General features: G+C 46.9%; 1 long non-coding RNA gene across 2 annotated transcripts in view; it reads left to right on the forward strand.

Annotated features, from left to right (window-relative positions):
• Window positions 1–27,685, forward strand: part of LOC105486508 (uncharacterized) — an 83,633-nt gene that overhangs the window by 15,436 nt on the left and 40,512 nt on the right. The gene's annotated exons all lie outside the window — the stretch shown is intronic.

The raw sequence follows: 27,685 nt of genomic DNA on the forward strand, positions 1-27,685 counted from the left end.
AGGTGGGCAGCTCAACTTGAGACCAGGAGTTTGAGACCAGGCTGGCCAACATGGTGAAAACCCATCTCTACTGAAAATACAACAAATTAGCTGGGTGTGGTGGTGTGTGCCTGTAGTCCCAACTTGGGAGGCTGAGGCCTGAGAATTGCTTGAGCCGGAGAGGTGGAGGTTGCAGTGAGCTGAAGAGCGTGCCACTGCACTCCAGGCTGGGTGACAGAGCCAGAGCCAGACCCTGTCTCAAAAAAAAAAAAAGAAAAAAGAAAAAAATTTTTTTTTTCTGTGAAACCCAAAAGGAACAATTAGGTAGACAGTTTCAGCTCCATATCTGAGAGTTCTTTCATAATCTGAATTGTCCTAAGGTGGAAGAGGCTTCCCTGGAAGGTGAGTTCCTTGTCACCAAAGACCCTCAAGGACAGCCGGGACCACTCGGTGGCCAGAATGCTGGAGAGGGGAATTCAAACTTCTATTGCAGTGGGAGCGTGTCAGACTCGATGACTGTCAGACTCTGGGCTTCCTTTCGATCTTTGAGCTGAGAGTGGAAGAAGATGAAGTGTGACTCAGCTATTCAACCACGCCACAACCCCAAGCGTCTTTAGTTTTTGTTCTGATTTTTATCTTCAGTAGCTGGCTGACTGGGCATGAGTAATTCCAACTCCCCAGGCTGGGTGCACTTCACAGGCACGGGTCAGCATGAAATAGAATCTGTGGCTCCAAGCCCACCTTGACTGTGGTCACCAAAGATGCTTACCCTGACCCTGGGGTAAGAAATGAGCCCTTGGAGGGTCCTGGGTGTGCCCAGCCCCCACTGATGTGACTGGCAGCCACTACCACAGTCTGCAGCCCCGGGCAGGGGAGCCTCCCCTTCCAAAGTTCTAGAGGATTTTAAAAAATGTTTAAAGTCATTGACAGCAAAACAAAATCAAGTATCAAGTTTCGAGTCACCTCTCTTGCAAACAGAAACTTTTCTGTAAGAACTGCTTCTACTAGGCTGGGTGTGGTGGCTCACGCCTGTAATCCCAGCATTTTGGGAGGCCGAGGTGGGCAGATCATGAAGTCAGGAGTTTGAGACCAGCCTGGCCAACATAGTGAAATCCTGTCTCTGCTAAAAATACAAAAAATTAGCTGGTCGTGGTGACATGCACTTATAGTCCCAGCTACTAGGGAGACTGAGGCAGGAGAATAGCTTGAACCCGGAGGCAGAGGTTGCAGTGAGCTGAGATTGCACCATTGCACTTCAGCCTGGGCGACAGTGTGAGACTCTGTCTCAAAAAAAAAAAAAAAAAAAAAAAAAAAAAAAAAAAAAAAGAACTGCTTCTACTGGGAAAGAAAACTAGGGAGAAAACCATTTATAGATTATCTCAGATTTACAAGTAAGAACCACAGGCCTGACCCCAGTTCACCTATGCCAGGGCTGAGTCTACACAGTCAACAGCCTCAGGATGCAGGGATGAGTCAGTGTGAAACAAAGACTCATCCCCCATTTAAGGGAGCCCCTTCCCTGCTGTGCTCAGCCTGCACAGAGTCTGCCTCTAGACAACCCAGACAGCCAGAAGCCAATGCATCTGACTGAGAGGAGTGGCTAGTAACTTCCCTTTTTAAAAGCTTTCTTATTGGCTGGGCGCGGTGGCTCATGTCTGTAATCCCAGCACTTCGGGAGGTTGAGGCAGGCGGATAGACTTGAGGTCAGGAGTTTGAGACCAGCCTGGCCAACGTGGCAAAACCCCATCTATACTAAAAATACAAAAATTAGCTGGGTGTGGTGGTGCACGCCTGTAGTCCCAGCTATTTGAGATGCTGAGGCATGAAAATCACTTGAGCCTGGGAGGCAGAGATTGCAGTGAGCCTGGAAGACAGAGCAAGACTCCATCTCAAAACAAAAACCAACCAAACAAAACACCTTTCTTATTGAGGGGTAGCACATCTGCCACCAAGTGTGCTTCTGATGGTCCCTCCAAAAGCCTCTTCCCCGGTATCTGGATTTGAGTGGGGTGACAAAAAGGCTGAACATGGCTGGAGCCTGTCCTATGGCTTCAGTCCCTAGGTCCCCAGAGCTCCTCTGGTGTCTGTCCTCTCTGAAGCTTGGTTCTTCAGCTTTCCCATTAGGACTGTGAGTTCCCTCACATCTGGAGGTCGTTTCTGTTGTACTATCAAAGAACCTTGACAAAGAGAACGTACCCACTTGGTCTCCGTAGCTCCAGGGCCAGAACTTTTACTGACACACAGTAAAGTTCAAAAATGTTTAACTGAGTTGAACTGTGATGACTCCCTGCTTTCAGTCTGGGGATCAGAGACAGAGCTGCCTGGGTGTCCTCGATGGAAGAAGTTCTTCCTGATCACTTTGGCTTGAACAGCACTTGCAGGAGAACCTGCTTGGTGCCCTTGGCCCCAGGCTGGGGGTACCACATGACTCTGTGCAAAGCTTTGCAGAAACTAATGGGACCCTCACTCCATCTTGAAAGCTTGCTTCCTCCTTCCTGTTAGGCATGAGCCCGATGCCAACGCCCTGTGGAATTCTGACCCAACTTTCTCACTTCCAGCCTTCCCAAAACAGAGTTTCTACTTCTCTCCTGCCTCTCTGTTCAACCCCTAACCACCCAATTCTGCTTCTTCTAGGCGTTCTCAAAACACTAATAATAACATTTGAGTGCATTAGCTGACTGAATGTAGAGGAATCTTAAGAATCAGAAATCCCACTGCACTCCAGCCTGGGCGACAGAGTGAGACTCCGTCTCAGAAAAAAAAAAAAAAAAAAAAAAAAAGAATCAGAAATCAAATTGAGTTTTATAAAAATGAGGGTTTAGAAGGAAGGTTTTAATATAGGTGATTAAGCTGTAGGCTCCAGAATGGGGAGAGGTGTGAAGCCCCACACCTTTTCTCTCTTCTCCAGTGCAGGCTCCACCCAGCACTCGCTGTCAGTATTACTCCCATGGATGCTGGTTAATCACTGCTGGGAGGCAGCCTCCAGGGGTGGTGTGGTATTGCTTCTTAACTGTGCACAAGGCTTGAGGACTTAGCTCCTCTTTGTCCCTCCACCTTCTGCTTACAGACAGTAGAGACAATTTCACTCATCTTTGAACACACAAAAATGCTACTCAGTAAACAAGCATTGGATAGATGATGCCTCCTGGAGCCTATCATTGCTTTCCTTTTTTTCCCCAAATGTAACCTTATTTAAAGACATTTCTCATAAAAGTAGAGAAAATTGCATACTACCATATTATACCTACCACCCAGCTTCAACAATGATCATTTTGCTATTCTTATTTCATCTGCACTCGCACCAACATTTTGTTTTTGCAGGAGTCTTTTAAAGCAAATCTCAGTCATCATGTAATTTCATCCATAAAGATTTCAGTATAGATTTCTAATAGGAAAGGACTTAAAAAAACAAACTCAGCTACTTTCCATTCTCAGACCTAACAGAATATATTTCTTTTTCTTTTTTTGAGGGCGGTGGGTGGGGGAAATGGCATCTTACTTTGTCCCCTAGGCTGGAGTATCACAGCTCACTGCAACCTCGACCTCCTGGGCTTAAGCAATCCTCCCACTTCAGCCTTCTGAGTAGCTGGGACCACATGCACATGCCACCATGCCCAGCTAATTTTTAAATTTTTTGTAGAGACAGGGTCTCCCTATGTTGCCCAAGCTGGTCTTGAACTCCTGGGGTCCAGTGATCTTCCCACCTTGGCCTCTCAAAGTGCTGAGATTACAGGCATAAGCCCCTACACCCAGCCAATAAATTTCTTAATATTATCTCACATGTAGGCCACATTCAGTTTTCCTCAGTTGTCTCAAAACAGTCTTTTACAGTTGGTTTGTTCAAATTAGGATCCTTAAAAGAGTAAGTGTGGTGCTGGATGGGTGTGTTTCTTATGTCTGTTCCCCTTCTTTTTTTTTTTTTTTTTTTTAATGCCATTTAATTGTGGAAGAAACCAGGTCATGAGTCCTGCAGACATTTTCCACAGTTGTTTGGATTTGGCTGACGGCATCCACACGGTGACACTGCACACTCCTCCGTCCCGGGTTAGCAGAGGTTTGCATGCCACACTGCCTGGGCATGCCTGGTTTCAGCATTGCTTTCATTCTGGAAACTGTGGCCCCACGTTAAGCACTGCAGCTGTTATTCTGCTTCACTGACTCATGGTTTTCTCCTGAACATTGTGTGTGTTCATCAGGAGAGGGAGGTAATGGGGAAAGGACTGACGCTCCTGGGACAACCATTAACTGATGAAATGGCTGGAGACAGCGGCTCATGCCTGTAATCCCAGCACTTTAGGAGGCTGAGGTGGGAGGATCACTTGAACTCAGGAGTTCCAGACCAGCCTGGGCAACATAATGAGACCTTACCTCTATAAAAAATAAAAATAAAAATTAGCTGGGCATGGTGGCATGCGCCTGTAGTCCCAGCTACTCAGGAGGCTGAGGCAGGAGGATCCCTTGAGCCCAGGAAGTTGAGGCTGCAGTGAGCAGTGATTGCAACACTGCATTCCAGCCTGGGCCACAGAGTGAGACTCTGTCTCCAAAAAAAAAAAAAAAAAAAAAAAAAATCAAAGAACAACAACAACAAAAAACAAAACTCCATTGGGGCCGGGCACGGTGGCTCATGCCTGTAATCCCAGCACTTCAAGAGGCCGAGGTGGGTAGATCACTTGAGGCCAGGAGTTCGAGACCAACCTGGCCAACATGGTGAAACCCTGTCTTTACTAAAAATACAAAATTCAGCCAGGCATCTGGCACATGCTTGTAATTCCAGCTACTCAGGAGGCTAAGGCAGGAGAATCACTTGAACCCAGGAGGCGGAGGTTGCAGTGAGCAGAGATGGTGCCATTGCACACCAGCCTGGGCAACAGAGTGAGACTCCATCTTCAAAAAAACAAAAAACGCCAAAAAAACCAGTGGTACCTACATTCTCCAACTTCCCCATCCTCTGGTCGGATAACTCTGAGGCACATTCTGCATGGTTCTTCAGAGGGTCCCTAACAAGACTGAGCCTCTATTACCTACAATAGTAACCATCCTTTGTGGGCCTTTAGTATTATTATTATTTTTTATCACCATACATGATACTTAACCTTTATCATTAATGTATTAAAACAGGGTGCCCACCCTTTGTCAGTAACACACACTCATTGTCTTTTCTTCTGGGTTTTCCTCCTCCCACACTCCTTCCTGAGACCATCTCCCAAATAAATGACCTGCTCCCAAATCCTCCTCCCAGGCTCTTCTCTCAATGCAACCCAAGCCAAGACACCTTCCTGTGTCTAATAAATCGTGGTTAGCTCCAGAGCTCAGCCGGATGCAGCTTCCTCGCTTTCTCGTTTTGGCAGGTTGGCATCTCCGGCACTGCCGCGTGCTTCCCATTGTGTTGTGCCTGCCCGGCGGGAGCCTGCTATTCCGTCAGTGGCAGTGGATCTGTGGGAGGAGCCTCTATTCGTCTTCTGTGATTTCAGCCTCATAATGCTAGGGGTCTGCCTCACACAGTCAGGGGCCTACCTCTCATGTTTCTTTGTCACCTGTTTGGTGCTGCTCCCTGAATTTATGTCTGAACCTTTCCAAAGCTGGTTGAATTCCCGCCTGCAGGCAGCGCAAGGGTGGTTCAGCAGCAGGAGGCTGGGGTCTGGCTGCCCTCATACCAAACTTGCAAAGCAGCAGTTTTGTTCCCTTTACCTCACCAGGGTCTCAGTGTGTGAGTCATTTCAACTGAGGGCGTTAGGTTTTCAAGTCCACAGGGTGGAATACTTAGTGTCACAAAAATAGAAGCTCATCAAAGGTGTGCTTTGCTAGGCTGGGTGGCTGCTCACCAATTCATAGGAGGCTTAGCACATTGTAATGGAAAAGCAGAAAGGGCATGTAAGCCGGGTGAGTGTGTGAGTGTTGTGTGTGTGTGTGAGTGTGTGCATGTGAATGTGTCTCCAAGACCTCTTTCCCCATCAACTGGCAGAAATCACTGCTTGTTCTATATGCCTACTCGTTCTAACTGCTCCATCTGAAGCCTCCCCCGTTCTGTACTCCATCTCCCTGTCCCCAGTTAGTTTCCTGCCATCCTGCAATGCCTGAAATCAAGCCTGTGATGTGGGAGGTAGCTTGATAAGTGAAGATAGCTCGGAATTTCCAGTTAGAAGACGTGATGACTTACTGTGTGACTCTGGATCATTCACTGAGCCACTCTGGGCCCTATTTTTCTTACCTTTTAGTTGAACACAATACATATAGGTAAGTTATAATGCTTTGACTTGACAAATCAAATGAGAACATGCATAATGAAAAAAGAATATTAGGCCGGGCGCGGTGGCTCAAGCCTGTAATCCCAGCACTTTGGGAGGCCGAGACGGGCGGATCACAAGGTCAGGAGATCGAGACCATCCTGGCTAACATGGTGAAACCCCGTCTCTACTAAAAATACAAAAAAACTAGCCGGGCGAGGTGGCGGGCGCCTGTAGTCCCAGCTATTCGGGAGGCTGAGGCAGGAGAATGGCGTAAACCCGGGAGGCAGAGCTTGCAGTGAGCTGAGATCCGGCCACTGCACTCCAGCCTGGGTGACAGAGCGAGACTCCGTCTCAAAAAAAAAAAAAAAAAAAAAAAAAAAAGAGAATATTGTACGTAGTAAAGCTTTGTATGAATGAGAGGGTATTTTTCTGCCTCAGTGGAAATAGATTTTTAGTTCTCTCTTGGACAGGCTTTGACAGGAATAGAAAATGAGGATTGAACCAGTCTGTTTCTGTTGTCTCTGCAAACAACAGAAACAGAAACAGACTCAGGCTAGTTGACGTAGAAAAGAGATTTATTGACAGCATATTGGGTAGCTCTTAGACTTGCCAGAGGGCTGCAGAGACAGGCGTGGGAGATAAACAGGAGCCGAGAACTGGGCAATGACCACAGCCTTGGCCAGGGCCACAACACGAAGGGACACGGCTATGACCAATTCTGAACACAGGGCAGTGGGGCTTGCTGTTCCACTGTTGCAGCCCTCTGGAACCATCCGTGGCTCCATTTGGTTGCCATTCCTTTCAGGCCTGCCTGGAAGGGGCTGGGACTCTGGGCCTCTGGGGTTTCCCCCCAGAGACAAGGCCTCACTCTGTTGTCCAGGCTAGAGTGCAGTGGCACAAACATGGCTTACTGCAGCCTTGACCTCCTGGCCTCAAGCGATCCTCCTGCCTTGGCCTCCTAAGTAGCTAGGACTACAGGTACGTGCCACTGCACTTGGGTAATTTTTTATTTTTATTTTTTATAGAGACATGGTCTCACTATGTTGCTCAGGCTGATCTCGAACTCCTGAATTTAAGTGATCCTCCTGCCTCGGCCTCCCAAAGTGCTGGGACTGCCAACTGTGAGCCAGTGTGCCCACCTGGGGTTTCCACTTCTGTGTAGGAAATGGGCTGAGGGAGGAGAGACCTTATTAATAGGCGGAGGCAGCAGTGGGATGAGGCAGGAAACCTTGGAGGCTGACAAAGGCCAAGATGAATACTGATGCTGTCATGCTATTGAGTATTGATCTTGTACGTGACGTCCTGACAGATCTGTTGAGGTTCCACTGTGGCAGAGCACCATGGTGGCCACAGTGGTAGGTGGGACAGAGCTTCTGCTTTGAACTTAAAAAATACATGGTGTAAATCATGATATGACATATGAGGAAATAGATTGTAGCCATTATTAATCTTTTTTTTTTTTTTTTGAGACAGAGTCTTGCTCTGTTGCCTAGGCTGGAGTGCAGTGGTGCAATCTCGGTTCACTGCAACCTCCAACTCCCGGGTTCCAGCGATTCTCCTGTCTCAGCCTTCTGAGTGGCTGGGATTACAGGCACCCGCCACCACGCCCAGCTAATTTTTGTATTTGTAGTAGAGACAGGGTTTCACCATGTTGGCCAGGCTGGTCTCAAACTCCTGACCTCAAGCGATCTGCCTACCTCGGCATCCCAAAGTGCTGGGATTACAGGTGTGAGCCACCATTCCCGGCCCCGTTATTAATCATTTTTATGAAAATGTGGGAAAATGCTTGTGACAGACCGTTAATGAAAACAAAAGAGGAAGGCCGGGCGCGGTGGCTCAAGCCTGTAATCCCAGCACTTTGGGAGGCCGAGGCGGGCGGATCACAAGGTCAGGAGATCGAGACCACAGTGAAACCCCGTCTCTACTAAAAATACAAAAAATTAGCCGGGCGCGGTGGCGGGCGCCTGTAGTCCCAGCTACTCAGGAGGCTGAGGCAGGAGAATGGCGGGAACCCGGGAGGCGGAGCTTGCAGTGAGCCGAGATCGCGCCACTGCACTCCAGCCTGGGCAACAGCGTGAGACTCCGTCTCAAAAAAAAAAAAAAAAAAAAAAGAAAAAAAAGAAAACAAAAGAGGAATACCATACTGTCTATACACTTGATTACAAGGTTATAAAACAAGTGTGGATGTGGAAGTTAGTGTGCAAAACAGGAAAAGGCTGTTTTGAGTTGGAATATTGGGATTATGGGTGATGTTGATTTTTAAACTTTTTTTTTCCTTTAAGGTTGCTATCACATAGCTCTTTACATTGAAAATAAATGCAGTAAGCATTTCAATGTACGTATACGAAGGCAATATAAGAGCTGTTTTGGATGATGTTAACGATACTGAAAACTTCAGTAGTATCCCCTTACTATACGAGGAATTAGTTATCAGGTTCCAGTGAGGGAAGAGCAAATGCAAGACAGTCAGGAGAAGGTGCTGGCAGTGTGGCCACCCGCCTCTCTTTCCTTTCAGAAAAGATGGTTGCTAAGACTCCAGCAGGCAGCCTGTCTCTCATCAGTTCAATCCACTGCAATGTTTCTTTGCAACCAAAAATGACTCCTCTACCACTGGCTCTCTCAGTTCTCAGAGCACGAGTCTCTGACCACATTTGTGTGAATTGTCCTCAATCTCAGAGGAGAAAGTAATGGAGACAGTCTTGCCTACTCCTCTGTCTCCTGGACCCTTGATTCTAAGCTCTTCCTGTCTTGTATCCTATTAGCCAACAAATTCAGCTTCCACTAGGATATACACAAGAGCTGCACGCTGCATGATCATACGGGTTGTGAAATGTTGACCCATCCCCAGTTTATGGGCTTGTTTCTTTGAGAGTCGAGGCATGAGATAGGGAGAGATAGGGACATTAGCCCTCAAGATGGAGAGCTGCTTATTGCAGAGTGCTAATTAGTGCTAGAAGTTTGCCACCTGTAACCCTGCTTCATATAAAAGGGAAAGACAGATGTTCTTATTAACAGTGGCTTTAGCAGAAACAAGAGACATGCACAGGTTCACCACATTCTGTAAGACGATTGGGTTTTCTAGGTACAATTTGAGGGCATAGCCAAACATTGTCCCAGTTTTCTGACCCCACAGCTTCCTGTCTCTTCTACCTAGTTCATAATTTGGTAAAGTAAAATGTAACTCACTGCCACTCGGATGTGCAGAGGAAAGAGAGTGCAATTTAAACTTTTTCCATCCTTAATGTGGTCTGTTCTCCTGAGGTCCACTCACCCCGACCCACTGATTAGTGGAAACAATTAATTTTATATTCAATCTTGTATAAACATGGTCCTATCTGTTCACTGAAATGGCCCCTTTAGGAAACTGTCTTGCATTTGGATACAGATACTCAGTCTCTCAGTCACCTCTTCTGGCTCCAAGATGGTGTCTGGAGGTATCAGAGAAGGGTTTACATTTTCTTACAGCAACAGCAAATACTTGGAGTCCTCGATGATGGTGTCCACTCCCACTCTGTTCCCTAGGTGATGAGTTTGACCCACCTGAATTCCTCTTGCCCCATTGACGTCTGAGGCTGGAGTGCCTTGTGACCCGGTCTTCCCTTACGTGATTAGGGTTCAATAGGGGCACCCTAGCTGCAGCCCCGGAGTGTCTGCCCTGTCCTGCCCCTGCCCTCCTGCCCAGGTGCCCTCCCCAGCTTCTGCCATAAGCCATCCTGCGCCTGGATATGATCATCTGTCCTTGATGTCAACCTTGAACTTATTTAATGCTCCCTTTCCAAGTGCAAGCCTTGATGGGGACACGGGGGGTCCCACGCCTGCCTGCTTTATCTCCTCACTCTCTTTACTCTCTCTCCTCCATCCACCAAGCCAGAAAAAACGTGGGCTTTTCATTTACTTCTCCTACATCATATCTTCCTTCACTCTGCTTCCAGCTAAGCTTTAATGATGAACTGGGATCTCTCCTATGCACTGCAGGAGAACTCTGTGGGCTGAGTCTTCCAAGCCCACATGCTGACATGCTGAAGGAAGAAAGAAACTTGGGGGATCCTTTCTTTAGATAACAGTCTGGCTTGCAAAATGTGTTTTTGCTGCTTAATGCTATTTTTGAATATAGCAGCACAATATTACCTTTTTACCCTTCTCTTGGGAGTTCCATTTGTGACAAATTCTAATCCCCCTCCACAGACAGATGCCTAGGGTGAACTAGGGCAAGAGTTTTTGTATTTGTGGAAACTCTATTTATAATTCTATTCTGGGAATCTTTTACTTGGCATTTGATCTGTCTAAAACCAGGCTCTTCTTCCATCGCCAGCTTAGTTTTCCTGAAGTTATACTTTGATTGTGTCACTCTGCACAAAAGCCTTCCATGGTCCCCATTCTCACGGCATGAGCTCCTTTGGCTCTCTCTCTGCTTTCACCTCCCCAGATTCTCCTTCATAGCTTTCTCCTTAGCAGGCCTGTCACCTCTTTTTTCTTGCCTTCCTCCAAGTTTCTGCTCACCTAAATATACCACCTCCCTCTTCTTTCTGCCTATTCAAATTCCAGCATCCTCCAAAACCTGTACCAATCCCACCCATTCCATGAAGTTCTTTGAATCAGCTGAGTAAAGGCTCTCCCTTCTACTGTTCCACAGCACTTGTTAGACATGGAGCTTAGCCTGCTTTGTTGAGTTGGCACAATGGAGGTCCTGCCTTGGAGGTGGCCCATTGGTGACCGGGAGACATGTCCAGAGACCAAGAGTCAAGCTAGTTAGGCAGTGCGTGATAGATAAAATCGACTTCAAAGGCAAAATGTCTTCCAGAAAAGGAGCAGGTGGAGAAGGACTTACTGACTGAATTAATGAATCAGTACTCCTAATAGATTAAATAAGCAAATGTGGGCCAGGCGTGGTGGCTCATGCCTGTAATCTCACACTTTGGGAGGCCAAGGCGGGTGGATCACAAGGTCAGGAGTTTGAAACCAGCCTGGCCAATATGGTGAAATCCCATCTCTACTAAAAAATACAAATATTAGCTGAGTATGGTGGCCGACGCCTGTAGTCCCAGCTACTGGCGAGGCTGAGGCAGGAGAATTGCTTGAACCTGGGAGGTGGAGGTTGCAGTGAGACAAGATCACACCACTGCACTCCAGCCTGGGTGACAGAGTGAGACTTCATCTCAGAAAGAAAGAAAGAAAGAAAGAGAGAGAGAGAGAGAGGAAAAGGAAGGAAAGGAAAAGAAAAGGTGTCAGTGGAAGTGAAGGGTTAACACGGACTGCAGAGCCATGTCCAGGCAGCATGTCTCTGGCCCTGACCAGGTGATACAACCCCATGGCCCCAGGGTAACCTGTCCCTGCAGCGGGAAGTGAGTGGCTGTGGCAGTCGTTGTGGATGATATCAGCTCAGTCTCTGGCTCCTGCCTTTCACTGACATTTGTCTCCCGCATGGACACCCCTAGGGGTGTTGACTGGTTGATCTAAACATTCCGGAATGCGAGTCCTCTTTCGGCCTACAGCTCACACATTAGCGACCAGCTAGTTCAGCAGTCTCAGGAGCTCAGCTGTGCGATTCAACGTCAAGGGCTTACCTTGGATCAGAGCCTGGGATGCAATGGCCATGTCAATATCCTGTCTCCAGGGGGCTCTGTGTGAACTAAGGTTATCTTCCCTGGGGAATATCTCTGCAGCATAGGGAAGCATCCCCTCTGTTTTCCTAATAGACTTTAGGTGGGACAGGATGGGCAATACTTCCACTATTGGTTTGTACCTTCATAGCGAGTAGCCCCGTCCCTTGCATTCAGTTATAGACATACAATAAGTATTTGTTGAATTGGACCTGGAAACTGCTCCCCAAGAAAAAAGGCATTGGGGAAATTCTTAACAACAATAACTTATGGACCTTTGGTCCAGAGGTGAGACCTGCAAAGAAAAAGGGGGTGAAAATGGGAAAGAATGCAGGTGTGTGTCCTCATGGGTGTGTCCCAGGGAAAGTGGAAATTACTGAAGAAGCTGGGGGAACTCCAACAATATTCCCTGGGCACTGCGCCCAGAAGGGGCACAAAGATGAGTAGCACATGGTCTCGAGCTGGGGACTGTAACAGCCCACAGGCTACTTGAGACAAAGAAATGTAGAAATACATTCTCCAGGCTGAGGACTGGTCCCCTCAGGGTATGGACAGGCCATGTCATGTTGTCTACATATCTCAGGTGGGCCGATAACAGGTCCTCATAGATTAAGGACTGGCCCCCTCAGGGTGAGGACAGGTTCCTCCAGGCTAGGGAGGTAGGAGACATATCTCTTCTCTTGTACTCAGTCTCCCAGCCTCTTGCCTTCAGACAGGCTGTCTCCTCCAGCTGGGGCCTGGCTTTGCTTCTAGTGGACACTCATGGCCTTGTCGCTGGAGAAGGGTTCCTCTTTAAGATAATGCACTATTAGGCCAGGTGCAGTGGCTTGTGCCTGTAATGCTAGCACTTTGGGAGCCCAAGGCGGGGAGACCACCAGAGGTCAGGAGTTCGAGACCAGCCTGGCCAACATGGTGAAACCCCCGTCTCTACTAAAAATACAAAAATTAGCTGGGCATGGTGGTGCATGCTTATAATCCCAGCTACTCGGGAGGCTGAGGCAGGAGAATCGCTGGAACCCAGGAGGTGGAGGTTGCAGTGAGCTGAGATGGCGCTATTGCACTCCAGCCTGGGTGACAGAGTGAGACGCTGTCTCAAAACAAACAAACAAAAAATACACTATTAGAAAAACACAATTCACAAAACCTGAAATATAGAGGGATTAAGTATTTGTACGACAAGGTGTATTTAAATCTAAATAGACTATATGCAGAGTTCCTGTCAGATTTTCAATTTATAAAAATGTTACTTACATACAACTTTTCAGGAACCATTTTATTGATAGAAACAGCTCACCTGATGAGCCTCCAGATGTTCACCGTGGGGTCTGGGTGTGTGGAGGAGTCTCCCACAGGTAAGATTTGACCAAGGGTCTTCAGTTTCTTGCTGGGATCACATGGGCTGGTGCAGAGAGGATATCCCAGTCAATCGGGGTAGGAAAGAGCAGAACTACAAAACCCTGGTGAGGCAGAAAAGGAACGGGGGTGGTTCCTAACGCTAACGATCCCAAAGAAGGGACAATTTGATAAAGGAACACAGTAAGAAATCATGGGTCAGAGAAGGTCTCCCACTTAACTCCAGAATGTATCTTCCCTGCTTAAAGCCAAAGAGGTCTGTAAAAATATCTTCCAACCTCTGCAGATGTAACAGACATTCATAGAGGAAGATTTGCAGACTTGTTCCCATGGGTAGAGAGTGCCTGGAGAAAGACACCATCATTTCAGCTTCACGTGAACCCTGCAGGAACAAATAGACACAGGAATACCCAGAGTGACAGGACAGTGGGTTGAGTCTGTGCCGTTGACATGGGACTCTGCAGACAGAGAGAATAAGACCTCTCTGCACTCATGTTGTTGACACCAACAAATGGCTGTAATGTCACAGAACTTGTGAGGCTGAAAATAACTCAAGCACAAAGAGAATGATGAGAAAAGTTGATCTGGACCAGAACCAGGGAAGACTATGCCAGACCTGCTCAGTTAGGGATTGAAGTAGCACCCAGTGGGTGACATTGGCTGTGAACTCCAGACTCCCTCTGGAGCGTTTGTTGTTGCTGTTGTTGTTGTTGTTGTTTTTTAGACAGAGTCTTGCTCTGTCACCCAGGCTGGAGAATGCAGTGGTGTGATCTTGACTCACTGCAACCTCTGCCTACCGAGTTCAAGTGATTCTCCTGCCTCAGTCTCCCGAGTAGCTGGGATTACAGGCATGAGCCACCGTGCCCCCTAATTTTTGTATTTTTTTTTTTTTTTTGAGACGGAGTCTTGCTCTGTCCGCTAAGTTGGAGTGCAGTGGCACTATCTTGGCTCACTGCGAGCTCCACCTCCCAGGTTCACGCCATTCTCCTGCCTCAACCTCCCAAGTAGCTGGGACTACAGGCGCCCGCCACCGTGCCCGGCTAATTTTTTGTATTTTCAGTAGAGACGGGGTTTCACCGTGGTCTCGATCTCCTGACCTTGTGATCCGCCTGCCTCGGCCTCCCAAAGTGCTGGGATTACAGGCGTGAGCCACCGCGCCCGGCCATTTTTGTATTTTTAATAAAGACAGGGTTTTGCCAAGTTGGCCAGGCTGGTCTCGAACTCCTGACCTCAGGAGATTAGCCCTTCTTGGCCTCCCAAAGTGCTGGGTGGAGTGGTATTTTTATATCTGGAAAGATATTTTTATTTTACATGTATGTTTATATCTAGAATGATCTTTTTATTTTCTATGTATGTTTCTGAGCCTGGGTGCCTCTGAACAGTTCATTCTATAGCCTGGGTTCTGTTTTCTGCAAGTGAACTCTGGGATCCAACTGCAGTTGTCCAAAATGCAAGAACCTCTGAAGGAGTGTTCAGGCAAAGACATGTCCTGGCTCTGCTTTCTAGAGAGGAGCCTGGAAGGGTGGACTCTGTCGGAAGAGGCTGTGCCTTGTCCCTGCTCATGATTGCCCTGCATTCTCTCTTCTTGGGCTGGTGCCAGCCTGAGAAGGAGAGTTGGGTTTGCTGCCTGGCAGACTCCTGGTTGGGGGCTGTTGGCAGAACTTGACACCTGGGTGGAGACACTGATGTAGCACCCAGGCCCGGCTGCATCCAGTCATGGTGACTTAAGCTCCAGGGCTGGACAGCTACCTGGAGCCAGTTCTCGATTTTGAACGTGTAGATAGGAGACTGCAATCAGCAGATCTGGAATCTTCTGCCTGCTTGCTTTGACTGCCTAAGGTTTCATTTACTCTTGAATCTAAAAGATGTTTACTTAAAAAGTAAACAGGTTCATGCAGCTGAGTAAATACTGGCAAAACATTTCACAAAACTTTCTGAAAGCCCAGATAGACTGTCAAGATGAAGGCTCCTGTGTAACAGAAACACCCGCCAGCCCCATTCATTCACTTTTGAGGAAAAAATGAATGATATGTATTTTGAGCACCGACTTAGGCTTCTGAGGCCCCTCTGCCTCAACTGCCTGGACTTGTTGGCTTCTGCTGCCTCCATCTTTGTCCGGCCCCCACCCAACCTTGCTCTGACCCCCAGCTGAGCTTCTACTCCTGGACTTCAGATTTCTGCCTCTTTCTGAGAATGCCTCTCCAAGCCTTCTTGTCAGGGTACAGAAATAGAAGTTTTCATTTCTCATCATGACAGATTTAAGGCACTGTGAGTCTTAAATTAGAATTACTCCCTTGATACTCTTTAATCCTTCATAATACCCTTCGGGGCAGCTGTAGCCCTGGGGCAAAGCCATTAGTTATTTTCTGGATGTGACACAAAGTAGCTGATGGATTTCTCACAGCCCCTGTCATTTTTTAAATTTTTATTTTATTTTATTTTATTTATTTATTTTTGAGATGGAGTCTCGCTCCGTCGCCCAGGCTGGAATGCAGTGGCATGACCTCTGCTCACTGCAAGCTCTGCCTGCCGGGTTCATGCCATTCTCCTGCCTCAGCCTCCCGAGCAGCTGGGACTACAGGCGTCTGCCAACATGCCTGGCTAATTTTTTGTATTTTTAGTAGAGATGGGGTTTCACCGTGTTAACCAGGATAGTCTTGATCTCGTGATGTCGTGATCTGCCTGCCTCGTCCTCCCGAAGTACTGAGATTACAGGCATGAGCCACCGCGCCCAGGCTGTCATTTTATTTTTTTAAGCCACTGCAGTAGCCAGTGAATAGTAAGCGTCACTATGAATTCTTTTTTGAGACGGAGTCTCACTCTGTCTCCCAGGCTGGAGTGCGGTGGCGCAGTCTCACCTCACTGCAACCTCCACCTCCCGGGTTCAAGAGATTCTCCTGCCTCAGCCTCCCAAGTAGCTGGGATTACAGGCTTGTGCCACCACGCCCAGCCAATTTTTGTATTTTTAGTAGAGATGGGGTCTTACCATGTTGGCCAGGCTGGTCCTGAACTCCTGACCTCAAGTGATCTGCCTGCCTCGACCTCCCAAAATGCTGGGATTATAGGCATGAGCCACTGTGCCTGGCCTTCACTATGAATTTTTGCTTTGTAACAGTTCGATTTAAGTGCAACTTTCCTAAAATGTGTTGATTTTATAAAGTGACACCAACACATTGCATATCAACCCCCTAAATACACAAAAGGCCTTCCTTGTAAAAGGCAGATGAGAGAGGCCCGGGGTGGCCTACAAATTCCCTGGTGCGTAAGCAGGTTGTTGCCACCCGGCAGCATTTGCAAAGCAAACCCATTCTCTATGTTTCCCTTTCCTGGATTTTTTTTGGGGGGCCATATTTCTATTTGTGTGTCAGGCCACCTCAGTGCTCCCTGCACTATTTATCATTTCCTCAATACATTCTTTATCTTAAAGGAAAACTTCCTATCAATACTATATATGTTACCCATATTTATTCTGATACATTTAAAAATAAAGAGTAGAATAAAAACATTCGTTTGTGTATCACCTAAAATCTTTTCACATACTCCTAATATTATGCACACCTCAGTTGGATAAAGACCTATGTGATCACTGCAATGATAGAAGTTTGTACAAGGTGTAGGCTGGGCACGGTGGCTCACGCCTGTAATCCCAGCACTTTGGGAGGCCGAGGCGGGTGGATCATTTGAGGCCAGCAGTTTGAGACCAGCCTGACCAACATGGTGAAGCCCTGTCTCTACTAAAAATACAAAAGTTAGCTGGGCCTTGTGGTACAAACCTGTAATCCCAGCGACTTGGGAGGCTCAGGCAAAAGAATTGCTCAAACCTGGGAGACAGAGCTTGCACTGAGCCGAGCGTGCCACTGCACTCCAGCCTGGGTGAAAGAGCAAGACTCTGTCTCAAAAAGAAAAAAAAATAGTTTATACAATATGTAGATTTAGTAAACAGGAAGGCGAAAATTGATTATTACACAGAGTCTATTCCTGGACTACCTTGTTTTAAGAATACTGTAGCCCTGGCCGGGTGCAATGGTTCACACCTGTAATTCCAGCACTTTGGGAGACTGAAGTGGGAGGATTGCTTGAGTCCAAGAGTTTGAGACCAGGCTGGGCAACATAACAAGATCCTGTCTTAAAAAAAAAAAAAAAAAAAAAATTAGTCAGGCGTGGTGGCACGCACCTGTGGTCCCATGAGAGGCTGAGGTGGGAGGATCCCTTGAGCCCGGGAGGTCAAGGCTGCAGTGAGCTGTGATTGCACCACTGCGCGAAGCAAGACAGGTCTAAAAAAAAAAACAGTCATAACCCCACCTCATATCAATTCTGTATTAAGTATATATATTGTTATAGAGACTTTATTTTTTAGAGCAGTTTAGATTCACAGCAAAATTGAGCTGAAGGTACAGAGACTTCCCATATACCCGCTCCTGCACAGACCATCAACATTCTGCACCAACGAGGTTGTTGTAATTGATGAACCAATGTTGACACCCTATTATCACTCACAGTCCATAGCTTACATTAGGGTATGTGTTTTGGCAGATATATAATGACAGTACCCACCATTATGACATCATACAGAATAGTTTCATTGTCCTAAAAATCCTCCTTGCTCTGCCTATTCATCCCTATCTTCCCTCAAACCCCTGGCAACCACTGATCTTTTTACTGTCTCCATAGTTTTGCCTTTTCCAGAATGTCATATAGCTGGAATTGTACCGTAAGTAGCCTTTTCAGCTTGGATTCATTCACTTAGTAATATGCATTTAATTTTCCTCCATGCAGCTTGATAGCTCTTTTTTTAAAGCACTGAATAATATTCCATTGTGTGGATATACCACAGTTTATCCATTCACCTATTGAAGGACATCTGGGATGTTTCCAAGTTTTGGCAACTATGAGTAAAGCTGCTCTAGACATTATTTTATTGTTATTTTTGAGATGGAGGGAGTCTCACTCTGTCACCCAGGCTGAAGTACAGTGGCATGATCTTGGCTCACTGCAACCTCCATTTCCTAGGTTCAAGTGACTCTCCTACCTCAGCCTCCTGAGTAGCTAGGATTACAGGCATATGCCACCGTGCCCAGCTAATTTTTTTGTATTTTTGGTAGAGGCAGGGTTTCACCATGTTGGCCAGGCTGGTTTCGAACTCCTGGCCTCAAACAATTTGCCCACGTTGGCCTATCAAAGTGCTGGGATTACATGCATTAGCCACCATGCCCAGCCTGCTCTAAACATTCTTGTGCAAGTTTTTGGGTGGACATAAGTTTTCAATTGTTTGGGTAACTACCAAGTAGCATGATTGTATGTTTTTGTAAAAAACCCAAACTGTTCTCCAAAGTGGCTATACCGTTTTGCACTCCCGTGTTCCTGTTACTCTACATCCCCATCAGCATTTCGTGTTGTCAGTGTTTTGGATTTTGGCCATGCTAATAGGTGTGTAGTGGTATCTCATTGTTTTAATTTGTAATTCCCTAAGGATGTATGATGTTGAGCATCTTCTCATACACTTATTTTTCCATCTGTACATCTTTGGTGAGGGGTCTGTATAAGTGTTTTTCTTTTTCTTTTTTTCCTTTTTTTTTTGAGATGGAGTCTCGCTCTGTTGTCCAGGCTGGAGTGCAATGGTGTGATCTCAGCTCACTGCAACCTCCACCTCCCAGGTTCAAACGATTCTCCTGCCTCAGCCTCCTGAGTAGCTGGGACTATAGGCACCCACCACCATGCCTGTCCAATGTAGAGACAGGGTTTCACCATTTTGGCCAGGCTGGTCTTGAACTCCTGACCTCAAGTGATCCACCCACCTCGGCCTCCCAAAGTGCTGAGATTACAGGCATCAGCCACCGTGCCCAGCCTGTTTGAGTCTTTTTCCCATTATTTTTTTGGATTGTTCATTTTCTTTCTGTTGAGTTTTAAGGGTTATTTGTATATTTTAGATAACAGTTTTTAATCAGAAGTGCCTTATGCAGACATTTTCTCCCAGCCTGTGGCTTGTCTTCTCTTTCTCCTGACAGTCTTTCTTTTGAAGAGCAGGCCAGGTACAGTGGCTCACATCTGTAATCCCAGCAATTTGGGAGGCTGAGGTGGATGGATCACTTGAGGTTAGGAGTTCGAGACCAGCCTGGCCAACACGGTGAAACCCCGTCACTACTAAAAATACAAAAGTTAGCCAGACATAATGGCTCACGCCTGTAGTTCCAGCTACTTGAGGGGCTGAGCCAGGAGATTGCTTGAACCCAGAAGGTGGAGGTTGCAGTTAGCCAAGATTGCACCACTGCACTCCAGCCTGGGTGACAGAGCGAGACCCTGTTTAAAAAAAAAAAAAAAAAGAGAGAGCCACATTAAGTATTTAATTTGGGGTTTTATTAAGAACATTTAGGCTGGGTGTGGTGGCTCACACCTGTAATCCCAACACTTTGGAAGGCTCAGGCGGGAGGATCCCTTGACACCAGGAGTTTGAGACTGGCCTGGGCAACATAGTGAGACCCATCTCTACCAAAAAAAAAAAAAGAGAGAGAGAGAGAGAGAGAGAGAGAAACTAGCCAGGTGTGGTGGTGCACACCTGTAGTTGTAACTGCTCCGGAGGCTGAGGTGGGACGAACCCAGGAGTGTGAGGCTTCTGTGAACTCTGATTATGCCACTGCACTCCAGCATAGGCAACAGAACTCTAAAAAACAAACAAACAAACAAACAAAAATCCAGAAAGCTGAGGTCCAGGGAACAGCAGTCATGCTGTCATTGTTGCCATCACCATGATCACCATCACTGTCAACCATTTATCTAACACCTACCCAGTGTGTGTGCTGAGGCTGGAGAGAAGGATAAGAGGTAGTCCTGCCCTCGGGGCTTGCAGTCTGCTGGGATGATGAGTCCTGCAGGAAGTTAGTGGCTGAGCTGCCACTAGAGCTCAGGTCTCTCTCTGGACTCCTGGACCAGGGCTTATCCTGTTATATTGTGGCCTCTTCTGTCACCACAGTACACGGTCGCGAGTATCCTTAGTTGAGATGCTAATTTAGACTATCGATCCTAACACATGAAAAGATTATGTTTGGATAAGAATGGTGATTCTGGCTCAATGCCCAGTACAGGTGTCGGGGTGTTATCTGAACTGGGTGCCAGACAAAATGAGATATTAAAAATGCCTGGAGAAGGATCTGATAAGACCTGGCTTGGATCAGGTGTCCACCTCTGGGCCAGTCATCTGTGGCCAGCGGCAGAGTCATAGAAGAGTTGGGAAGCTCCTGCTAAAATCAAAGGGTTAGAGTCAGAGGAGAAGCAGTTCTCCAAAGAAGGCATGCTTCCCAGAAGGGAGGAGGTGTCAGGCAGACCAAGCAGTAAGTGCCCTCTATAATCATAGAAGCTCAATCAAAAAGATACTAAAGATGTTTAAAAAGGAGAGAGGCTCTGTCCTCCCCGGGGTCAAGGATGTCACAGTACCCACTCGCTTAGAATGGAAAGTGAAGGGGAACAAGTTTGCAAAGAACCAAGGGCCAGAAAGCAAAAGACAATGCGCTGTGTGGGAGGTAGTTGAACTTGTCTGCAAGCTAAACTGAGTACCAATCAGGGAACAGGGAGTAGGAAAGGACGTTTCGGGAGGGAAAAGTTAGGAAGGGGCTCAGCCCTGGGGAACTGGATGCCAGACTGATGCTTTAAATTGTAGACTTTGGGATTGGGTTGTCCCAATGAAGAATGCTCAAATGAAGAATGCTCAGTTAAATTCAAATTTCAGAAACACAATGGATATTTGCATGAACATACTTATGCTAAAAGAGTATTCATTGTGTATCTGAAATTCAAATTTAACTGGGCGTGTTTTTTTTTTCTTAAACCTGTTAATCCTATCTGAGGAGCCAGTGAAGGGTTTTGAGCCAAAGCTTGCCTGAGGCCATTGACTCAATCCAAACTCCAGAACTTCTTACCTCCAAAATCTTGGGCAGAGAAACTGATGCCCGTTACAGTGAATCCGGCTTTGCCAGCTACTTGGTTCCTTTTGAATTCTCCCAGAAAGACTGAATCCGCAGCATGGAGTATTAAGTATAGTCTTTTAATGTCTCAATGCTTTCGGCTCTGGCACATCTATCCTTTGTCACCGTGGTAACTCAATGGGAGCCATAGAATTCAATTAACCAAATGCCCCATTTCCTTGAGGATGACTAAGTAGTCAAACTACCTAGGCTTGCTGACATCATCCTTGATCTATTCTTTCAGTGAGCTTGGTTAGATGGAAATTAAGAAACAAGTATCACAGATTTGCAAACGTGTTGCTGTCTCTTCTGTCCCCATCCTTACTCTATGGCGGAGAGGTCGCAGGGCGGGGCCTTGGGAAGCCGCACAGCTCTGGTTTCCCGGATAGCTGTGAGAAGCAGCACAGTGCGTCTTCACAGCTAGGACCCCGGGGGAGTTGTTATAGCACACCCAGGAGTGCACTCCCTCAGCAATTTTCACTTACAGCAGAGAGGAGTCTGTCGGAAAAACATGCACCCTCTACAAAGGAGTGATTCAGATGACCTGGTCTCAGCTTCCAGCTCCTCTGCTCGCCAGCCCTTCACACACTCCCCATCACAGGAAGATTTGTTAAAAGCCAACCAAGAAAGAGAGAGAATTTGAGATCCTGCGCAAACAATCCTAGAAGGTGCCAGAAGCTGCCGGAAGCTTCTTCTCTTCCAAGAAGCCACCACTTTGACTGCAGCCACAAATGACTGCCCACTCCTGCAGGAGGACAGGAGGACCCCATAGCCCTATGTGCTCTGCCCCTGTCTACAGCCTGCCTCTCACCACGTGCCCACAGTCACCACATGTCAGCCATAGCAAACTACCTGGGGACCCCTAAGCGCCCTGCTTGTGGGGCTCCGCATGCTGGTCCCAGTTCTTTTTCAGCCTGGGGTCCTCCACTTGCCCTCTGCCTCACTGGCTCAGTAGAGCCTTCAGAGCTCCCACGTCAGCTCCTCCAAAAAGTGGTGCCAGACCCTGCCTCCTGTTCCTGAAAACCGAGCTCGCTGTGTCACACTTAACATGTTGTGCCCGACCTATTCTTCTACACCTCTGTCCTCGTGACGTGGGGGCTGCTGGAGGCCAGTGAATGTGAATTTTATCTTTGTATTTGCAGGGTACAACATGGCACTAGGTATGGATTAGATGCTCAGTAACAATTTTAAACTGGTTTAAAAGTAATTCCAACATTGCAAAAGGGTCTAAAGCAAAAAATGAATAAAAGTTTCCTGCCACTTCTGAATCTCATTCTTCAGAGGCATCCACATACATGAGGAGAGCAGCCTTCTAGATATTGACTACACCTGAACGACTATACTACATGTGCACTCAGGCACCATGCATGTGAGCATATGCACAGGGCCATGTGGGCCATGCTGTCCCACGCTTGCCTTTTTCACTTTAGCTTTTTTTTTTTTTTTTTTTTTTGAGGCAGGTTCACTCAGGTTGAAGTACAGTGGTGCAATCACAGCTCACTGTAGCCTTGAGCTTCTGGCTTTGAGTGATCCTCCCACCTCAGCCTCCTGAGTAGCTGGGATTATAGGTGAGCCACCACGCCTGTCCAGCAATTTAGCTTTATTTTATTTTTTTGAGATGGAGTCTCCCTCTGTTGCCCAGGTTGGAGTGCAGTGGTACATTGCAACCTCTGCCTCCTGGGTTCAAACGATTCTGCTGCTTCAGCCTCCTGAGTAGCTGGGATTACAGGCACCCACCACCATACCGGTCTAATTTTTTGTATTTTTAGTAGAGATGGGGTTTCACCATGTTGGCCAGGCTGGTCTTGAACTCCTGACCTTAAGTGATCCTCCTGCTTCGGCCTCCCAAAGTACTGGGATTACAAGTGTGAGCCACCATGCCTGGCCTGGCCAGCAATATAGCTTTTAAAACTTTCCATGGCAACACGTATAGATCTACTTTAATCTATCGATGCATAATATACCATAATAGAAGTCTAGAAAAGTCTATTTAAACAATTTCGCATCTTAAATTGCTTTTTTTCTATTTTAGACAGTGCTGTATCTGTATCTCTCTCTCTCTTTTCTTTTTTTTTTTTTTTGGAGACAGGGTCTCACTCTGTTGCCCAGACTGGAGTGCAGTGGCGCCATCTCAGCTCACTGCAACATCCACCTCCCGGGTTCAAATGATTCTCCTGCCTCAGCCTACTGAGTATCTGGGATTGATTACAGGTGCGTGCCACCACGACTGGCTAATTTTTGTATTTTTAGTAGAGACAGGGTTTCACCATGTTAGCCAGGCTGGTCTCGAACTCCTGTCCTCAGGTGATCCACCTACCTCAGCCTCCCAAAGTGCTGAGATTACAGGCCTGAGCCACCGCACCTGGCCGTTATAATCTCTTTTTATATGTACCTATTTGCTCTTGTACATAGGTAGTTATAGGACAAATTTCTAGAAATGAAATTGCTAGGACATAGCAAGGGCATTTAGAATTTGTCAAAGGTCTCTGAAAAGGTGGCAACAAATTAAAGTCCAAGCATAGGGCAGGAGTCTTTTTCCAAAAACTCTTGCCAACACAATGTAGTCACCTCTGTAATTTTTACTAGTCTGAAAAATACAATTCAGTGTTCTGAGTGGCACTAATTTGAGAAAAGTTGTATTTTTAAAATGTTATTATTGGTCATTTATATTTCCTTTTCAGTGAACTACTTAGTTACAATGTCCTTTTCTCATTGTCCTATTTGGTTATTTTTCACTTTCATATTGATTTGCCTAGGTCCTTTAGATTTTAATGAAATTAGCCTGTTTATATATCATCTCCCCCCAGTTTGTTGTTTATTATTCCTTCTTATTTCTTATTTGTTTATTTTTGCCTCATAAAAGTTTTAAATTTAAATTTAGTAGTCACATTTATCAATCTTTTCCTGGCTTCTGAGCAGATATGCTCATTAAAAGAGATGAGTAAATAAAAGAACAAACACATTCTTATGGCTTTCATTAATTGTACTGTATTTTAGAATACACAATCATATTATTATTTTATATAAGGTAATATTACTTCCTCACTGAAACTGAAAGCAGGAGTTGTCATTTGGACTTCTCTGTAATCTCTACAGTACACAGTAGGCTGATATTCTACTAAGTTCTTGAGTTCTGCCAAGCACAACCTGTATTAGTTCTTCCTCATGCTGTTGTAAGGAATGCCCAAGACTAGGTAAGTTATAAAGGAAAGAGGTTTAATCGATTCACAGTTTCACATGGCTGGGAAGGCCTCAGGAAATTTACAATCACGGCGGAAGGGGAAGCAAACATGTCCTCCTTCACGTGGCAGCAGGAGAGAGAAGTGCAGAGCAAAAGGGAGAAAAGCCCTCTATAAAACCCTCAGATCTTGTGAAAACTCATTCACTATCATGGGAACAGCATGGGGGCACCGCCCCCATGATCGAATCACCTCCCCCAACATGTGGAGATTGCAATTCGGATTACGATTCAAGATGAAATTTGGGTGGGGACGCAGAGTCAGACCATATCACCACCCACGCCTCAAAGCCCAGCTCCCGTGTCTCAGGCCCACGCAGATGTAAGACACTCTGAAAACCAAGCCGACCCAGTGCCTGCTTCCAGGCCTTCCTCCATCTATGGCCTGAAAGTCTGTGTTTCCCCCAAAATTCATATGTTGAAATCTAATTGCCGAAATGATGGTACTTGGAGGCGGGGCCTTTAGTAGGTGATTATATCATGAGACCACACCCTCACGATGTGATTAGTACCCTTAGAGAAGAGACCCCAGAGACCTGCCTTGCCGCTTCCACCTTGTGAGAACACAACGAGAAGACAGCTGTCTATGAACCAGGAAATGGGTCCTCTCCAGGCACTGAGTCTGCCAGCACCTTAATCTTGGACTTCCCAGGTTCTAGAACTGTGAGGACAAAATTTCTGTTGTTTACAAGTCTATGATATTTTGTTAGAGCAGCTGGAACAGACTAAGACACTACACATGACAGGAGGCACAGCCCAACCCAGTCCATAGGACCCATCAGATCCGAGGCTGAAAGAGTCCTAAAAGCTCATGCCCTGGCTGTAGCATGTGGTGGGACTGCAACCTCATGGGGGTCCTTCACCCATTCCTTTCAGCCCTGGACTGAGTGCATGGAACTCGGGGAAGAGGGGCAGCATTCCTGCCTTCAGACTGAGAGCATGTGTGGGTGCCTGCACAGGTCTGTCCAGCCCTGCCTGCCACAACCCCACGATAGGCTGCCTGCCGAGTTCTCTTGCTTGGGTCACAGGACCCTGCCTCATTTCCTGGGCCTAGGCTGGGACTCTGTCCTGTGAACCTGCCTCATGCTCTGGGACACGCCAGCCCTCCCCATTCCACCTCCACAGGTGCTATAATTCTGTGTCTGAACCCCAGGCTTGTTCCTGAAGCCCCAGTACCTGCCATCCTTCTTGCTGGCCTCCCACAAAGTGGCATGTAAGTGACAGTACCCCCGTGGGACCCTTCTGTCTTAGTCTATCTGCTGTATTATCTGCTGTAATACAAGGCCATTAACTGGGTGGATTATACACAACAGAAATTCATTTCTCACAGATCTGGGGTCTGAGAAATCCAAGGTCAAGGTAGATTTGGTGTTTGGTGAGGACCTGCTTTCTGATTCATAGATGTGTCCTCACATGGTAGAAAGGGAAGGCATCTCTCTGGGGCCTCTTTTATAAGGGCATTAATCTCATTCTTGAGGGTTCTGTTCTCACGACCTAATCGTCTCCCATAGGCCCCTCCACCTAATACCATCACATTGGAGACTAGGTTTTGTAGGGGCTAAAGCAACTCCATCTTGGATGCTAGTCTGCCATGTTGACTTCTGATGAATTCCAGTTCCAGGAATGCCTCTAAGATTTCTGCTTTATCTACTGTTTACTGTAAATCCTCTGCATAGGCAAATTCTTTCTGAAGCGCATATACCCTTTCTTTATGGTACATAAGCTCTGGGTCTGGGAGATGATAATGACCTGGAGATCCACCATCTTGCAGCTGCCCAAGACATGCTTCTGTTCCGAAGTCTCTATTAGATGTTTCTTTCTGAGAAACTGGATTTTGTCAGCCTTTCTTTGGCCTCTCAGCTCCCCTGGCCTTTAGGGGTAGGTTTGCATAGATCTGCCTGCCGCAGAACAGGTTTCAACATACGGGTTTTTGGTGGGGACACAGGCACTCAGTCCATAGCATCTTCCCCCACATTTTACCTGATTAACACTTATTCTTAGGATCACACTCCCATTGAATGAGTGCTATGTGCTAGACTCTGCTTGATCCTCTACACATTATTTCCTTTACTGTTCACCAACAACATTTTGCGAGTCGTGTTATATCCCCTCTTACAAACCAGGAAGCCAAGAGTCAGGGAGAGGAAGCCAGTTGCCTGAGGTCTCCTAACCTTGAAGGAGCAGGGCCAGCAGTTCAACCGTCTCTCCCGGAGGCTCCTGCAGGCCTCAGCTCCATCTGCTGCACTGTAATTCCTTCCAGCCACAGGCCTGCCCCCAAGACCTTGCTCCCACAGACTGTAGTTCAGGCCTAGCCCTTCCCAGCCGCCCTCAGCCACCACAGCCACCCTGAGGTAGAAGTTACTTCAAGCCAGGCGTGGTGGCTCATGCCTATAATCCCAGCACTTTGGGAGGCCAAGGTGGGAGGATCACTTGAGCCCAGAAGTTTGAGACCAGCCTGGGCAACACAGTGAGAACCTGTTTTTACAAAAAGTTTTGTAAAAAAATTAGCTGGGCACGGTGGCGCATGCCCGTGGTCCCAGCTACGCAGGAGGCTGAGGTGTGAGGAATGCTTGAGCCTGCAACGTCACGGCTACAGTGAGCCATGATTGTACCGCTGTGCTCTAGCCTGGGTGCCAGAGCAAGAAGCTGTCTTAAAAAAAAAAGAGTTATTTCACCTCCTTTATTGCAGATTGCTACATATATAAACAAAAAGAAGTAAAAGCATTCCCTTCTTCTGCTGCTCCCACCTGAGGAGAAAACCGGGGCTGTTTGGTAAAAGCCTTGGCAGCAGAACGTGTGCATTTGCTTGATCTCTTCAAAGCTCTCCATGCCACACTCCTCAGAGACCGGTTCAGTGCTCACACTCCCTCCCCAGTCCCCCCCAGGAAACAAATGTGGTGATGGCTTCCTCCTTTGCCTGCCATGGGCCCAGGCCTGAAGTAAGGCGCCATTAAGCTGAGAAAATAGGCTCTTTCCTCTCCCTTTGTTTCATTTAAAAAAACTGTTAAGTCATTGAGTGAAACAACATATAAATACATTATTCTAGTAGATGGATACAGGCACATAAAGTAAAAACTTGAGGCCGGGCATGGTGGCTCACGACTGTAATCCCAGCACTCTGGGAGGCCGAGGCTGGAGGATCACCTGAAGTCAGGAGTTTAAGACCAGCCTCACCAACATGGTGAAACCCTGGCCCTACTGAAAATACAAAAATTAGCCAGGTGTGGTGGCACATGCCTGTAATCCCAGTTACTTGGGAGACTGAAGCAGGAGAATCACTTGAACCTGGGAGGTGGAGTTGCAGTGAACCAAGATCACGCCATTGCACTCCAG

This window comes from Macaca nemestrina, chromosome 13 (genome assembly GCF_043159975.1).
Source record: "Macaca nemestrina isolate mMacNem1 chromosome 13, mMacNem.hap1, whole genome shotgun sequence".
Classification (NCBI taxonomy): domain Eukaryota; kingdom Metazoa; phylum Chordata; class Mammalia; order Primates; family Cercopithecidae; genus Macaca; species Macaca nemestrina.